The sequence below is a fragment of the Schistocerca americana genome, chromosome 4 (genome assembly GCF_021461395.2).
Source record: "Schistocerca americana isolate TAMUIC-IGC-003095 chromosome 4, iqSchAmer2.1, whole genome shotgun sequence".
Taxonomy (NCBI): domain Eukaryota; kingdom Metazoa; phylum Arthropoda; class Insecta; order Orthoptera; family Acrididae; genus Schistocerca; species Schistocerca americana.
In genome coordinates, this window is record NC_060122.1 from 353504137 (window position 1) to 353522537 (window position 18401).

General features: G+C 46.1%; 1 non-coding gene across 1 annotated transcript; it reads left to right on the forward strand.

Annotated features, from left to right (window-relative positions):
- The first annotated feature begins 4584 nt into the window (after positions 1 to 4584).
- Positions 4585 to 4661, forward strand: Trnas-cga. The gene has a single exon. It is a non-coding gene; the product is annotated as a tRNA-Ser (tRNA).
- Positions 4662 to 18401: the final 13740 nt, after the last annotated feature.

The following is an 18401-nucleotide window of genomic DNA, read 5'->3' on the forward strand; positions in this document are numbered from 1 at the left end:
TGCCCTTTCAGATGTTTGTGTCTTGAAATCAGCTTTAAATCTCCTTTTCATACTACACATACTGCAGCAACCTATCCTCTCATCTGTATTCACCCTCTGTCACAATACATGTCAACTCTTTTCTGCCATTTTGTGTGTTTCTATGATGTTGTATCCTAACACTAATATCGAGAACTCGTTGGCCCTTTTCCCAATAAACTAAAAATATTATTCTCGGCCGAGGTGTGGTCTTATTATTTCTGGGTATTCGTTTACCACAACGCTGATAAATCTGGTTGCAACTACATGTATACTTGATGGAACAGCGCGAATTCCATGACAGAGAGTAATTAGCATGGCACCAACGGTCAAGGTTTCTTTCCGTTCAATCGCATACGGAAAACATCGGGAGGCATCTAGCCTCTTTGCACGCTCTAACTAGTCTAAGCTCACCTTCATTGTCCCTACAGTCTACTATTACTGAGCGCTGCATTGAGCACTCGCGACATATTAAAAAAAGGGAGTTAAAGAAGTCAGCCGCAGCTGAACAATGTCTGGAAAACGAACATAAAATACGGTCTGAAAATAGGAGGGACTTGTTTCATGCGTTGTCATATTGGGACTCCGTTATAAAAGAGGTGGCTGACATCACAATAAACCGCAACGATTTTAACAGAAACCACGAGTAAACACCTATTCGGACATGGAGGCGGGCTTTGGATAACAATAGAAAGCAAAGATGAATGCTTGGCGCTTGTAGAGAGGTGGGAGCGTCAGTTTCAGACGTATCGCGGCACTCCATGCTACATGACGTCACTCAGATCCACGGCCAACCGTAACTACTATGAGCTACCCAACTCACTTTCCCATGCAAGCTTCACTTTTGCCGCTGGTATCGCACCTGTATGTGTGGAACACCGTATCAGGGACAGCAGGCAGGCAGAGAGAGCTGGCGAAAGATCGAGCGCTTTATACGAAGAGAGTGACACAACTTAAAACCTGAGAATCTTATATCAGATATGCCACAACAAAAGACTCTGAGGACATGTAAAAATATTTGTTTACAAGCGAAGAGTCATTTTTCGTGCTGCAGTACTACTATTTAATTTCTCGAAAGTGATTTTTTTTTTTTTGCCTGTAATACAAATGCATTCAGCTGTTATTCTGGAATACTATTAACTTTGTTTTTAGATGTAAGATGTATCATATTTAAAGACGAAAACTGATATGCGTGAAAGAATAAGGCAACTGAAACAAAAACATTCCAGTAAACATGCAAACATAAAAAAGTTTCTAAGTTAACTGTAGGTGTGGCTGTGAATTGTCCTTGATTTCGCTATGAAATATTGTTATGGTTAGGAAAATATTTAAAATTTATATTTTTCTGTTAAATCGTCACGTAACTACACGAATTTCAGAGAGACACATTTGAAAAATGAAATTCATGAGCCATGCAGTAGCCATCCATTGCACTGAGCTGATGGTACGTGACAGACAGAAGGAAAGATGGTTAAGAATCAGTAGTTTACATCAGCTAAAAAGATGTTTTGTCTAAATTACTCCTCTCAACATATGGAATACTTTTCTTAACGACCTCACATAGACAACATTTCGATGTTATCTTCAGAGCTGAAGAAAAGCATGGAAGATCTAAACACCAATTTACTTAACTACATTCGCCAACTAGCGACGGCCACAAACGTTGCCATTGAAACAAAACGAGGAGCGATTTTGGTAAAGGAACGTAGAAGAATCTGCAGCGTCTGCCCGACTTTACGGTAATGCACGTGAACTTCAAGAAATATGGTTTCATTATTCCGCAGACCTTGCTGGGACAACAGCGCAGCACGTAATTATCTTCCGGGCTGTGTGTGCCTTTGTCTACTAGGAGAACAAAGCCTGGTCGCCGAAGAAGACCGTCCGGAGATAACACCCGGCCCCATAACATTACCGAACTAGCAGACCTCACATAGCGACCTGTTTAAACGAGGGCGTCGTAATTTCTTTTATCACTAGGGCCGGAAAAAAAGTATCCGCCCCGGACGTGGTTCAGTATTGCTGCACGATCTCGTTAGTGTTCGTCTTACCAGGAAATTGCTCTTAAATTCGTTAGTGACAAGCACCTGTGTGACGGAATGGTAAAGATAAAACTGTTACATGTTAAATGTCAGTTAACAAGTTGTAATATTACTGACCATGTCTCTTTAGTTTGTTAACGAATTTTTTGTTTGCGGCTATTGGACTCGAGTTTGGTGCTTTTACTGGGAGAAAACGCTTCTTTACGAAATGAAGCTGACCATGTGCCTAATACGAATATGTGTCTCTCATACTTTTCAAGTATTAAAGTTATTCAGTCGAAAAGTGGAAAATGTCATCCTGGAATAATAGTATCATACTTCAAATGACTTTGTTTTATTGTTTCCTTAGTACCTAACCCACTGCTCTAGCAATGCCTAACTCATCCAGTGGAATGTTAACAGTTGAGCTCGTTTCACATTATTGCTGAGGTAACCATTGTTATGTTGCGTTTCCGAAATAATTAAACAAATAATCACTGATAACGGAAGCCTCTTGATTTTCGTTCTACTATCAGTCTCTTTCTCCGCAAAATTTATTAATCAACCAACACGATACTGCTTCATCCATAAATCTCATAACCAATTCGGCGCACCTTTCCGCGTAACAATCCAGTTACTACATTCCGATTACAATTACTTGACAGTTGACGCTTTTCGCGTTGTAGCTGCTTTCCTGCAATCACAGTGCTCGACGTCACACCCGAACCGTTCGTCATTGCGAAACTGCCACATAAATTAGGCAGTTCACTTCCAGTTCTTCGTCCGGCTTTGTTTCTTGATGGGTTAGGATCCCGAAACCTGGGTCTCGCCCTTTTGTTTCGTATTTCAAAATGGTCAAATGGCTCTGAGCACTATGGGACTTAACATCTGAGGTCATCAGTCCCCTAGAACTTAGAACTGCTTAAACCTAACTAACCTAAGGGCATCACACACATCCATGCCAGAGGCAGGATTTGAACCTGCGACCGTAGCGGTCGCGAGGTTCCAGACTGAAGCGCCTAGAAACGCTCGGCCACACTGGCCGGCGTTTCGTATTTCGTCACAGATGATAATCATATAGAAAACTCTCTCTCTCTCTCTCTCTCTCTCTCTCTCTCTCTCTCTCTCTCTCTCACACACACACACACACACACACACACACACGAACATAACGATGCTGACGAAATACACGTTTCATACACAGCATCAACCAGACACTACTGCATTCTTCAGCACAACACGCGATTCAGCGTCACATGCACAGTTCTTGTAATAACAGGAGATTGGTTTACATTAGATAAACTTCGCACGACATCGTGTGAGGCCGAATTTTCAAAAGCTGCAATTAATCGTTGCGACCGGGTCACCAGACTCATAGGTAAAACAACCAGTTGCAGTTTAAAGGTATAACGCAGTGGTTAGCATATAAACCTGCGGTGTGATAGGTAATAGTTTCGATTTTGCGAGCGAGTACACGTTTGTTTGCTTCCACTAACGACTTGTCTTCTTGTCCATCTTCAACGACCATCATGGCGTTTCCTATCCCCAAGCCAGGATTAAACTATCTTCTCCTTTGAATTACCAAAAGCATAAGAAGTGGGACGGTTTATGCGGGACAAAATGCGTATCCCACCGTACGATGTTCCCGGAATTCATTTTTTGATAATTAGTACCAGTTTGTATGTCAAAATGGCGAACCGTGAGATGTGCGCTTACGTCGTGCGGCGTCATGGTAACGATCTCAAGTTCCGATACCCTGAGGGCCATGAGGGCCATATAGGCGGTGACTTAGATGATCAGCCTGGTTTTGGTCTCCAACGTTGATTGTTTTCGAACTCCAGTTTGAGATCCGGTTGGACGTTATGGTGGCCGCTTTTAAACCTTACGGCAACGTCGTGCGTCAGCGAGAATACTGTCACGAAAGATGATCGCCACCCCACTATCAATAGGGAAAGACAATCTCAATGGTGTCCGTCAGTTGAAAACTGAACTGAGGAAACTTTTTTCTTCTTCCAGAATGAGATTTTCACTCTGCAGCGGAGTGTGCGCTGATATGAAACTTCCTGGCAGATTAAAACTGTGTGCCGGACCGAGACTCGAACTCGGGACCTTTGCCTTTCGCGGGCAAGTGCTCTACCAACTGAGCTACACAAGCACGCAGTTTCGCAGGAGAGCTTCTGCAAGGTTTGGAAGGTAGGAGACGAAGTACTGGCTGAAGTGAGGCTGTGAGAACGGGGCGTGAGTCGTGTTTGGGTAGCTCAGTTGTTAGAGCACTTGCCCGCGAAAGGCAAAGGTCCCGAGTTCGAGTCTCGGTCGGGCACACAGTTTTCATCTGCCACGAAGTTTCATATCAGCGCACACTCCGCTGCAGCGTGAAAATCTCACTGTCGAAACATCCACCAGGCTGTGGCTAAGCCACGTCTCCGCAATATCCTTTCTTTGAGGAGTGCTAGTTCTCCAAGTTTCGCAGGAGAGCTTCTGCAAAGTTTGGAAGGTAGGAGACGAGGTACTGGCAGAAGTGAAACTGCGAGGACGGGGCGTGAGTCGTGCTTGGGTAGCTCAGTTGGTAGAGCACTTGCCCTCGAAAGGCAAAGGTCCCGAGTTCGAGTCTCGGTCCGGCACGCAGCTATAATCTGCCAGGAAGTTTCATGTGTCTTCTTCCTTTATTACAGCCGGCTGCACGGCTGTCATCGTGTACGACGGCCAGCCGCACTCTTTTTCAGATTGTGGCCAGGAAGGCTTGTCCGTTCTCAATGTCTCCGACGCAGACTAGTTCAGACGCCGATCGAAGATGCTAGCGCTGCGGTGCCCACTGTGTTACCTCTACCTTATGTATGTCAGACGAGGCTGCCTGCTGCACCCACTCTGAATCAGTCGGCACCGGCATCGACTACTCTCGACGACGCGACACGAAGGTCTTTTACCTTGTCTCTCCTACACTACAGTCGACGACAGTACCAAAGGGCGACGGCCTTCAAGAGCCACAAGGCGTCTCTCCATGATGGATCTGTACAGGCTTCCGCTTTTCTTCCGTCTGCCCGCATGTCGAACGGCAGCCGTCCATCATTCGACATGGTACAGCGTGTTAGGAAGCAACGGTCGCCGAGGAAGCGCAAGAGACAGCGCCGTATGCCTTCTGAAGGCTGCCTCCATCGGAAGTGTGGACAAGATGGCGGTGCGCTATACTGACGCCCTTGCACCAACGACGGGACGACCCTCCCCATCACCGTCGCTGGACACCGACCTTCCCCTGCACGGGTCTGATGCGGTTAGCCTCCTTTCTGTGTCTGACTCTATCTGTTGGTCCACCTCCGAAAGTGTTCCATTAAACCGGCACAGTGAGACGTCTGTTTCCATGGCGGACGACGTCACGACGTCGATGCTGAGGATGGATGTTCTGGAGGTGTACAGGGCCTTGGAACCCTCCCCTCCTTCCCTCTCAAGTGGGCTTGACTCTTTCTCCATCACAGAATATGTGCCCTTCGACAAGGGCTCCGTGGTTGCATCGCTCGCCGTCCTGGCTATGGAACGTTTTCAAACAGTGGATGCTTCCCCGTCACAATGTGTGCACTTCGACAGGGGCGTAGTAGGGAGTTCCGCGTGCTTCTTCCGTGTTTGCATCGCTAGCCCTCCTGGCTGTTGCATGTTTTCAAACTTATCGCATAGACACAGTCAATGTGAACAGATTCGCGCTTGCCCTAAGCTGGCATTACTCCCTGAAATACTGCAAACTGCTGACGTTGACGTCGCCCTCCTTCAGAAAGTGCATGTTGCAGCTTTTTCTGCTCCCTATGGTTTTAAGCCACACGTTTCCCATGCTTCCCCTACTGATAGTGGGGCGGCGATCCTCTTTCGTGACAGTTTCCACGCTAATGCAGTTGCCTATCTCCCAGACGCCAGAGGCATGTCTCTTATGTTTGTTGGCATCAGGATCATCAACGTCTAAGCGCCATCTGGTTCGGATCGCCACCGCGATCGTTCTGTTTCTTCTACAAAGTGGTCACATCTCTGTTCCTGGGTCGTCAGGATGCCTTGATCATCGGAGGCGACTTCAACTTCACCCCGGCGCCGAAAGACCAACTACCGCGTCACTCAGTGTGCGGTGCTAGCGGCATGTGTCAAGCACGTCAGTCTTGTAGACTCTTCAGAGAATGTGCATAACAATCGTCTGAGGTTACGCATTTCACTAGTCATTCTTCCAGTCACCTCGCGCCTCGATCGTGTTTATATCTAAAGCGATATTGTTGGTGGAGTGCAGGCTCTGAAATCTGCCTCAGTGCTTCCTCTGACAATGGCGCCTACGTCTATGCCATATCTCTGCCGCCATCTTACTTCTCTCGACTGCCGGCAGCTCATTAAGAGAACGTGCACAGCCTGTCGTCGACGCCGCGATGCATATCGGCCTGTCTCGTCACGGTGGCTCCTCAGCGCAAAGCCTTCCCTCCTCAAGGCCGTGATTGGTTACAGAAGAGAGGTCGCAGCGTGGCAGCGACGACCCCATGACTTCTAGTTCACCATTCTCTGGGAATGTACTACGATGCCGTATTCGTCAGAGTGTCAGGCGATGGTGAACCCTCCCAAGGTGCAGCTCACACCCTCCCTCAAAATCGTGCCAAGGCGTAGCTCACATCCCTCCCTCGACGTCACCTTGAAGGAGCTATGGTCAGGGCGCACAGACCCAACAGTTGCCGTCTACGTGCCACGTGATAGCAGAACGGCGTCACCATGGGAGGACCTTGATAAATGTTTTTATACGACTGGTGATGGATGGCAATTAGCTACCCAACGCAACAAAGGGTCTGCTGTCTGTGGACATTATGTTATGCAATACTCTGCACAACGTCATCATCCTGCCAACATTACTGCAGTCTCCCGACTCTCGTTTGGCTCGGTTGCCTGGGCTGGAACGATGGATCTGCTTACCGACGTCATGGAGGACAGTGTCCATGATGCTATCAAAGCGAGTTGCATGAACAGGTCCCCTAGTCCTGTCGGCCTCCCACTAGAGTTTTATCGGACACTTCGTTCCGTACTGGCACCGGCAAGGACGGCAATTCGTTGAGATCTTGTATTGTCTATGGTCCAGATCGCTAACGGATTCGTCGATGTTCTCCTCATTCTCATCCACAAGCCTCTGAGTACGTTATGCGATTATCGCCCCTTAAAGTAGCTCAACAGCAATACCAAGATCTGTACATTGCTGTTGGCTGCACAGCTTAAACGGACAACGTGGTGCATTGTTTCCCCTGATCAAAGCTCTTTGGGCGGTGTCGATAACATACTGCTTCTGTCGTTATCGAGACTTAATCGCTATGGCTCACGCTCGTCGTGTCCCTGGGTTTTTTGCCACTCTTGACTCTAGCCAGGCGTTCGATTGGATCGATCAAGACTATTTGGAAGGAGCGCTCCCCAATACGGGATACTCAGGCACTACCATCGACATCGTAATGCGTCCCTCTTGCAGAACTATGTCCCGTGTACTCTACAACGGCTGTGTACTCACACCTGGATCCGTCATTCAATGCCTCAGATCTGTCAGCTCTCTGCACTGTTGTACGCTTTCGCCATAGAACTGTTACTCTACCGCTTCCACCAACGCCTGTCTCTCAGTGACCATGCGTTTGGTTGCACTGCTGATACGGACTATCTCGTCTTCATTCTTCGTAGGAGTGCTGAAGTCAGGGAGACCTTGGCGTGGGTCACCAACTACGGACAAGCTTCTGGTGCCTGCCTTAATGCCCGCAGTTCGAGCGCCATGGTTTGAATCTTCATTCACTGTCTGTGGCAATTCCTATTGGGTTGGAATCGCTTTTGATTCACAAGTAGGGAAACGCATCTCCCGTCCATCTCAGTCACGCCGACCAAAATTCTGATGTCGTATTTCGTGGTGACGTATGTTACACCACTGCCTGTAGACACGCTGAACAGTCCGCCGCGAAACACCGACAAATCCAGCAACTTTACAAACGATGGGGCCGTGAGCATAGTCAAATGCCATTTACTCATGTTTACATATAATGTCCGTTTGAAACATAAAAGTGTCACTCTTCGCTGTGTGGGGTTTTCTGAAGACACCGCTTCTCCACTGCGTGTAGCTGCTGTTATAGGATGCTTAGAAATCGATCTCGCGGGTGACCTCTGGCCCACGATTGTCGTGATCTGCCGGCGCATACAGTTCCAATTACGAACTGATCATGGCCTACGAGCCCTCTATCTACTGCAACGGAAGCAATACATTAGTGTATATTTGGCGTCACATATCTCCCATGTGACATACTCCGTTTCCCACCATCCGCGGCCCGCCACGTGATAGCGGCATTGGGTTCGTATGTTTGCTACGTCTTCCTGTTCAAGCTACGGCACGAGACCCTCACCCTCCCACAGTACATGAGCAATTTAGGGCTGTACAATGACTGTGTCAGAGCAATAGCCCTTTTCGTCAGCTTTCAAATCTTGCTGTGGTGTCGTTATCCCATGTGCTTCACCAGCCTGTAACTGAAGATCTTGGCACCCCGTTCTCTCTCAGCCCCACCCCGCTTTCACATGTCCCAATGCCCTTCTTTTACTTCCGCCATTTTTTCCCTCAAACTGAAGTATCTTCGGACTGTGGTATTGCCAATGCGCTTGACGTTCAAATAAGACGATCTATGGCTTTCTCCAGCAGTATATGACACACCATGTGGTGAAAGGGAACCATCTCCACACCCTCTGACGTGCCATATGGCAATCGGTGTGCACTCATTATCTTGCCACTGATGTCCAGTCTACAAGGTACCTTACAGTCAATGGCAAGGGAGTCTACTGGTCACAGCTTTATTGGATTCACCTTGCAGACACACCACTGTGTGACGCCTGTGTATATATCGGCGATACGTGTCTGGTTCAGGTGGGGCAATCTGGCCTCTTTTGCCCGTATACTCTTCATCAGATATATCTACACCTGCTCCTCTTTTTTCAACTGGAAGTACTTCCCACAAACGAAGACGACCTCCATAATGTGGACTGATCGCACTTCCCTCATGAACGACGTTGTGCTGTTGTCCGCAATCCCAGTTACAGACTATTCTTCTCTAATTTTGTTTCTAGTGTTTTTCTTGCATCACCCCAGAGTTAGGGTGTTACTGCAATGAGAAGTTGAGTTAGGGTGTTACTGCGATGAGACGTTGATCCACGCATTCTCCACTCTTAGTATCAGTTATTCTTTGGTCACTAGAATGTTCTTCTCCAAAAACTATGCATCGATAGTCCCAGCGAGTGTGGCGCGTTGACACTCCCTCCTCCTCGTGATGTCGGTTTCCTGCTACTCTTAGTGGTGCAACAGAAAGAGAAAAAGTCTGTTAATTCCCGTCATGCGGCCTTAATCACGTCCCTTTTATACCGTGAGTGCACGATACTACCACCACCTGTATATTTGCTTCAGTCATCTCTTTGCGAATAGTGCCGCAGCCTACTGCACCAAGTCATTTTTTGTGTCGTTAAGCAGCTGACTGTTTTCCGCTAACGCCACAAATTCGTTATTGCGTCGCTACAGTCATATTAGCTAACACTGAAATGCTTCGCAATTACTTAACATGTGTGGGAATTGGATAAACGTCCTAACCTCCTTCTTCCCGTCTCTCCATCTCCTCTTTCACTCTTTCTCTGACCTTGACCCTTGTTTATTGTTATTGAATAAGGAACGGAAGTCGCTTAAAACGAATGAGTATATCAGTTGGGATCACTGGTTTATGCTGGTGCATCTGTGAGGATCTTCAATGATAGTATTTCGCGTAGTTTTCATGTGTGAAGAAGTAGGATTACAAAGTCTTGGACGATACGTATTCTGTAGTAGTGTACCTAATCATAAGCCGTAAGCCATTAATATAACTTTCCTGCTTTTTTGTTATAACCGGTTACGAGGAAGAAATCACAACTTCTGCTCTAAAGGGGAAACAACTTTTCTAACGGTTTAAATGCCCGATATTGAACTGACTGCGAGAAAGCACAGCTGGGTGCAGCATTTTCTTTCCACCGCTGTCGGTTTTAACAGGAAATCTGTGCAATGTTGTTCGAAAAAATATATTTCCTATGTCAGCCTGAATGGACATTAGACTTTCATGTAAAAATTTGAAGTACACCGGACAAGAAATTTTCAAGATCGTTGCTATCAACGTGTCCCCTTCATATAAGCTCACCGGAAAGAAATTAATCAGCCAGGAATAAATACACTCCTGGAAATTGAAATAAGAACACCGTGAATTCATTGTCCCAGGAAGGGGAAACTTTATTGACACATTCCTGGGGTCAGATACATCACATGATCACACTGACAGAACCACAGGCACATAGACACAGGCAACAGAGCATGCACAATGTCGGCACTAGTACAGTGTATATCCACCTTTCGCAGCAATGCAGGCTGCTATTCTCCCATGGAGACGATCGTAGAGATGCTGGATGTAGTCCTGTGGAACGGCTTGCCATGCCATTTCCACCTGGCGCCTCAGTTGGACCAGCGTTCGTGCTGGACGTGCAGACCGCGTGAGACGACGCTTCATCCAGTCCCAAACATGCTCAATGGGGGACAGATCCGGAGATCTTGCTGGCCAGGGTAGTTGACTTACACCTTCTAGAGCACGTTGGGTGGCACGGGATACATGCGGACGTGCATTGGCCTGTTGGAACAGCAAGTTCCCTTGCCGGTCTAGGAATGGTAGAACGATGGGTTCGATGACGGTTTGGATGTACCGTGCACTATTCAGTGTCCCCTCGACGATCACCAGTGGTGTACGGCCAGTGTAGGAGATCGCTCCCCACACCATGATGCCGGGTGTCGGCCCTGTGTGCCTCGGTCTTATGCAGTCCTGATTGTGGCGCTCACCTGCACGGCGCCAAACACGCATACGACCATCATTGGCACCAAGTCAGAAGCGACTCTCATCGCTGAAGACGACACGTCTCCATTCGTCCCTCCATTCACGCCTGTCGCGACACCACTGGAGGCGGGCTGCACGATGTTGGGGCGTGAGCGGAAGACGGCCTAACGGTGTGCGGGACCGTAGCCCAGCTTCATGGAGACGGTTGCGAATGGTCCTCGCCGATACCCCAGGAGCAACAGTGTCCCTAATTTGCTGGGAAGTGGCGGTGCGGTCCCCTACGGCACTGCGTAGGATCCTACGGTCTTGGCGTGCATCCGTGCGTCGCTGCGGTCCGGTCCCAAGTCGACGGGCACGTGCACCTTCCGCCGACCACTGGCGACAACATCGATGTACTGTGGAGACCTCACGCCCCACGTGTTGAGCAATTCGGCGGTACGTCCACCCGGCCTCCCGCATGCCCACTATACGCCCTCGCTCAAAGTCCGTCAACTGCACATACGGTTCACGTCCACGCTGTCACGGCATGCTACCAGTGTTAAAGACTGCGATGGAGCTCCGTATGCCACGGCAAACTGGCTGACACTGACGGCGGCGGTGCACAAATGCTGCGCAGCTAGCGCCATTCGACGGCCAACACCGCGGTTCCTGGTGTGTCCGCTGTGCCGTGCGTGTGATCATTGCTTGTACAGCCCTCTCGCAGTGTCCGGAGCAAGTATGGTGGGTCTGACACACCGGTGTCAATGTGTTCTTTTTTCCATTTCCAGGAGTGTAGTTAGCCCTGAACAAATCGCGCAGCGATCGAGTCACATGATCAACCGCACGCTCACTATCTGTACGTGAGAATAAGCTAATAGCGAACAGTGACACTTTCGTGTTTCAAACGGACATTGTATGTAAATATGAGTAAATGGCGTTTGACCATGCTCATGGCGTCAGCGTTGTAAAGTTACTGAATTTGTCAGTGTTTCGCGGCGGACTCTTCAACGTGTCTACAGGCAGTAGTGTAACATACGTGACCACGAAATACGACGTCAGAATTTTGGTCGGCCTGACTGAGATGGACGGGAGACGCGTTTCACGACTTGTGAATCAAAAGCGTTCCAACCCGATAGGAATTTCCACAGACAGTGAATGAAGGTCCAAACCAACGAGAGACCAACGAGAGACCATTGTGACGAGGACTACATGCAATGAACGTTTGGAGTAGGTCACCTCGCAAGAAGCCAGTGCTCACACAGGCTCGTAAAGACAACAGTAAAGTGCTGGAAGAACATGTGACTCGTTTCCTGAACGCTCCCTCACCTATTATACCTCGACTGGCCTGCTTAATCACCCCACTTCAACTCTATATAAGTTCTGCGGGACATGTTGTAACAGTAGCTTAAACGCCGACATCAGCATCCCCACAATTTGGTGGAATGTCGCTATCAAATCCTCAGCGAGTGGTTTAACCTGGATGCGACATACTTCCACAATCTTGTGGACTCACTTCTTAGTCGAATCCAGGCGATTATCAGTTCCAACGGTGTAACACCCCCTTTATTTCGTGAACGGTTACATATATCGAAATGCGGTTTTCGGCAAATCTTAGAGCGTCCAAAGGCATGTATTTTTTTTTGTTTAGTTAATGTTTTTAGCACTGGTATTAACGGAGATATAGAAGCTAGTACTTTTTTTAAATGTAACCGTATACTTTTTATAACCGCATTCGATAATTTTTGAGAAGACAATTGCTGTGGTATAGCGTTTGATAATGTTGACGTTGAAACCTTTCGTGAAAAAATTCGAGAACTGTCCTATAATGTGAGCGCTTGGCGGCCATCCAACGTACCTACATCAAATTGCTTAACACTGGTGAGCCGTGGCGCGACTGGTGGCAGGGCTATCTTTGGTTAAGCACTATCGATTCCCTCTGGCAGAAGTTTGTCTTTGGAGCCTGGGCCGGCTCAGGGTATAGCGGGCAGTACGGAGTGGAAAGGGAACAACGTTGGGCACGGCACGGGGAAGTGCGCGTATTAGCGAGACGTTGGAGAGACGACAGCGAGCACGGTGTGCCTGAGTACGGGCGGCAGTTAGCGCTTGATCGTACTGGGGTCAGTAACAGCAGGCCGGCGCTGTGGCTTCTTGGCAACCTCTTGAAGCTATGCATATGCTCGCGTCCGTGAAGGAACACGCTGTTACTATCGGACTAAGCAACGTCTGGCGTCTTCGCCACATCGATCCAGCAGCTGGCATTAAGTTAAGTAATTCAAGTCCTACCAACGATTAGTGAAATATAATGATGATTCCTCTTGAGGCAGCAAAGCGTTGCAAGGACTCTGATGTACTATTTCATGCCCCTTATTAAGTGTGTGATTCGCTCCTTAATAGTATTGTTCTTACTTCAGTTGGCAAGTGTCTAAAACATTGATACGTGTGCGCAGCCGTGCCGAAAGATCTATATTCCGTGTCTAAAGATCGCCGTGTGGTACCTTACAGGCCCACATAAGGTGCTCCATGTGATGCTGCGGTTTTAATGAGCCAGTTCCGTTTGCATCATTCGTGTACGTGGTTCTGCTTAAAGGAATGAAATCAGTTTTATTATTGTCAATTTTATCGAAGTGGTTTCTGTATAAGTTTGAGCATTAAGGTGAAGTAAGGGTTGTTTGGTTCCCTGTTTTCGCTTCTGTATTATGTTCCAGAGATTGGAAGCAGTGGGACACCGAAGTGCAGAGCCTCCCCTTTTAAATTACTAGCGAGCGTACGGGCGGTGGACTTAACCTGAGCTGGCGTGTCCTGTTTGGTTCCGATTTCGGTGTTCTGAACGGTTTGGAAGTACATACGGAGTCCACATCTTAATTCGAAGATAACTACTCAGTCGCCTCCACACCGTTCGTGGCCTCACAATCTCGGGCCTCAGTTGTTGTACAAGCTGCAGTTTTCTAAAACTTGTGGTAGCTCTGCAAGGTTGCCCGGGTTAAATGTTCTACATATTTGTCTTAAGAATTTTGAGGGATTTCTAGAAGAATGTGTCTTAATTGAAACCGTTTTCTAAAACTGCAGTGCAATTCAGCCTTAGTGGCGTATGTCAATTTTCATGGGGAAATAACCTTGTAAATTTGTTTGGAAGTATCTCTCCCAGGAGGGGTGGTTTTCAGTCTATGTGGAAATAGTCATTGATTTCCTGGTTAATTGATGTAAAGTTTATTTTAAATGATTTACTTGGCCCGAGTGGCGGCTTTTTAAATGTTTACAAAGATATTAATTCGCTTGTGGTTTCATATAACAAGCAGTTTGTAAAATTGGCCTGAGTGGCGGCTTTTTTTTAAAAATGTTTTTAAAGAGGTTAATTCATTTGTGGTTTTATATAACAAGCAGTTTGTAAAGTTTGCTTGAATGGCGTTTCTTGAAGAAATCATTATCTGATTTGATTGTAATTCTCTTAATGATTTATCTATGATGCAAATAAATATGTTGAAATGAAATGCTCACTGTATGGGTCAAGTCCTTCCACTCCCTTTATATTAAAGGTTAAGGAAATTGCAGTTCAAAATAGAAATAACGTTCCAACTGGCAGTCATGTAACACAGCACAAGAACAGCGGTAGCAAAGAGATCCTAAGCGACAAGGACTGGAGAGAAGTCATTTCTGTTCAATGACAATCGGTTTCAAACCCGACAGGATTTGTTAGTGTCTGATAAAGCAGATCCAAAACGAAACTTCCTGGCAGATTAAAACTGTGTGCCGGACCGAGACTCGAACTCAGGACCTTTGCCTTTCACGGGCAAGTGCTCTACCATCTGAGTTACCCAAGCACGACTCACACCCCGTCCTCACAGAGCACTTACCCGCGAAAGGCAAAGGTCCCGGGTTCGAGTCTCGGTCCGGCACATAGTTTTAATCCGCCAGGAAGTTTCAGATCAGCGCACACTCCGCTACAGAGTGAAAATCTCATTCTGAAAGCAGATCCATCTCACCCAGTCTCCGAACGAATATTGTGAAGGAAACAGCGTGCAGTGCATACTTCACAATCGTGTTCCTCGTAAAAGGTTGTTGTTTACAACGTCACGTAAATATGAAAATTTTAAATGAACCAAACAGCACAGAAAACTGACAACAGTTGAATGCATGTGTGTAGTGTGGACCGACGAGTCACATCAAGTGCACCAATGACCCAATAAGGCGTTTAACCCGCAATGTTTGCAAGCTGTTATTCGGCTGTAATCTTTTGGCGTTGGTTTTCGTCCACTAATTCAGGTTGCAGTGAACATGAAACGGAATGAATACTTCAACATTCTCTTTGAACAAGTATAGCCCTCACTCCTACATCTTTGTGATGAGTATGCTGTGTACACTCTGGTCATCCCAGCTGGTAGTGTGGCTGCATTCATATGTTCCTGATTACGACGAACATTCAATCATCATATCTCACATCGAATGTAGCGCTAAATCACCCAGTCTACTCGGAAAAGAAAAAGAATCGTAGCAAGGGACATCTCTGCATTGGTAACACTACATATCTAATCATGAGTGAATGGTTTCAGCTGAATGTGGCATACGTGAAGACACTTATGGACTCTGTTCGTCGCTGAATTGAGGCCTTTGTCAAGGCTACACGGTATTAGCGTGTTGTCCCATGTGGGTGACTTATTTTTTTGACGGGCATGCTTATCTGTTATCATTGCCATTAGATGTACACCTCAAAACACCCGGTTAAGAAACAGCGCCTGGCAATGAGTGGATGCATAGTGTCCTCGTTATACACAGTGATATAGCAGCACGAAACCTATTATTTTGGAAGCAATCCGCTATTTTCAGGAGTAGCGCCATTGTAAAGCACTTCATATAGAGATTTCTGTTTTCACAGGTTCGCAATACTTACAGACGAACGTGTTTTTGTATACATGTGCTTTCCACTTAGAGCCTGCAGATATACAAGGTATATCTATTTATTATGTACCAACATCCATGCAAACACTACGTTGAACTGCATAAAGCTAAATATACGGGGTGAGTCACTAACTGTTTCCACCAAGAATAACTCCGAAAGTATGATAGTAGCAGAAAAGCTTGTGGGAAAACTGTTGTATGGGACAACAGGGGCCGTAATATGACGTTTGTTTTTTGTTGCGAGGTGGGGTCGCTTCAGAGATATAAAAGTCAACTTTTTTTTTTTAATGGGATGCTATAGTTTGGTGCTTATTTTCTGATAGTGGCTATCGAGACGAATCGAATGATGTGTAACAGTAAGGTCTTAGAAGGTCAAGGGAGGTCACAAAAGTGGCATGAACGTACATTTACAGAAGGTGTTCGAAGTGATGACCATCGGTATTAATGCAGTGCTGCACTCATCTTATCGTGGATTGAATGGTATTTCTTACCACATCGGCATTATCGAAGCACATGCTCTGACAATTCTCTCTGGCATATCTTCAGGTGTAGTCGGAACGTATTTATAAACAATGTCTTTTACGAATCCCCACAAGAAAAAATCCAGAGGCATCAAGTCTGGCGAACGAGCCGGACACGACACATCTCCTCCTCGTCCAATGCAACGATTTGGGAATTGCCTCTACAACTCTAGCCCTCAGCGAAAAATATACCGGACACCCATCGTGTTTATATCACATTCTGTTCTTTGTTCCTAAAGCTATTTTTCCCAAAACAGACCTAATGTTACTCGCAGGATTGTGGTGTACTTCCTACCATTAAGATTTCCTTCGATGAAATAAGGACTATAACTCTGACCTCCAGAATCCAACACCATACATTCACCGACCACGGTTTTTGGTGTGCAACTTGCCGCATCCAACGTGTATTTTCAGTTGCCCAATAATGAATGTTATGCAAATTAACATTTCCATGGTACGTGAATGTAGCCTCGTCAGTAAATAAAATCAAATTAATAAATGTGTCATCCCTCTGAATCTGAAGTTGAGCCCATCGGCAGAATTCAATGCTATGCATACAGTCCGTACCAGTTAATTCTTGGTGGAGACTGATATGGTAAGGATGATATTTATGGTGATGCGGAACACTAACAACACTACTTGTGATCTGACGCGAACTAACACAAGGATCTCGAACCATAGTGGCAAGAGTACCAATGTCCGTTTCCTCGTTAGTAACTTTGCTTTGCCAGATATGTTTCTGATGCGTTAAAGATCCAATTGTTCCCAATTTATCATACCCATATTTAAATGTACGACGTGTAGGGTGAGTACGTTGAGGATATCTTTGAGCGTATGAGTCTAGCTCTCACTGAATTGCGGTGGCATTCTCCGTAAATGAGAAGCATGTCGACTTGTTCCTCGAAGGTATACATCATTCGCATTCGCTTGATTCGACGACACTCTTACCGTTCCTATTAATGTTGTATTGCGAAACCGTCGATGGTGTTTACACATCAATGGCACGTTAGATGGATACGCCGTATTCAGCGAATATTTACTATTTGCACGATATACAAGAGAGATTGTCAGATCATGTGCTTCGAACACCTTCTGCAAATGGACGTTCATGTCACCTTTGTGACCTTCGCTGACCTTCAAAGGCCTTACTGTTACACATCATTGGATTCGTCTCGATAGCCGCTATTAGAAAATAAGTACCAAACTATAGCATCCCATTAAAAAAAAAAACAAAGTTGACCTTCATATCTCTTAAGCGACCCCACCTAGCAACAAAAAACCAACATCATATTGTGTCCCCATTTTCCCATGCAACATTTGTCCCACAAACGTTTCAGCTACTATCATACTTTCGGAGTTATTCTAAGAGGCAATAGTTGATGACTCACCCTATATATGTTACTGATGGTAACTCAAAGATATCCAGAACGAAATACTTCTAAGACTTACTGCGCCTAGAGGCGTTCCAAATTATAACACTGTCCTTGGAAGCAAACGCTTTGATTGGCTAAAAATTACACATAACAGACGCCCATCCAAAACAGACACATTTAAGAACTGAAAAAGGAGAAAAGGAATCATTACCACCTCTTTAACCGTTGAGTACCAGCGGCATCTAGAATTTTTTTAAAGTGCCAGTGCCATTAGCTTGAAATCACCGATCATCTTGTGGGACAGAGACATGTATAGGTACACTGAGGTACTTTTACGAATGTAGCGCCGTAGCAGTTACTTGACAGTGTTCGAAGCAACAGTTACCGCGGAGACTCTGCTACGTGATTGTAGGCTATTGTAACGTGTGTTTTTTTTATGGTGGCCACATTGAGGAGATCATTGACACTAAAAGTAAGTCTTTAGTATCCAAAACTATTTTGACATAAATCTGAGTGTGTACTACTGCTTTAATGAGTGGCTTCGAAATGAAATCACGGAAACAGTAGGCCGTATATAGTTTCTATACAACATTCATTAGATTTTAGACCAATTTCTTCTTGTTATTTAGGACAATAATTTGTTGTAGGTATTATGAGCTCATGGAAGTTTAGAGGTGTGGAGCTGTGTCTAGGGAAAAAGCGAATCTGCTTTTAAATATATCTCATGAACTGATGGGTAGTTGA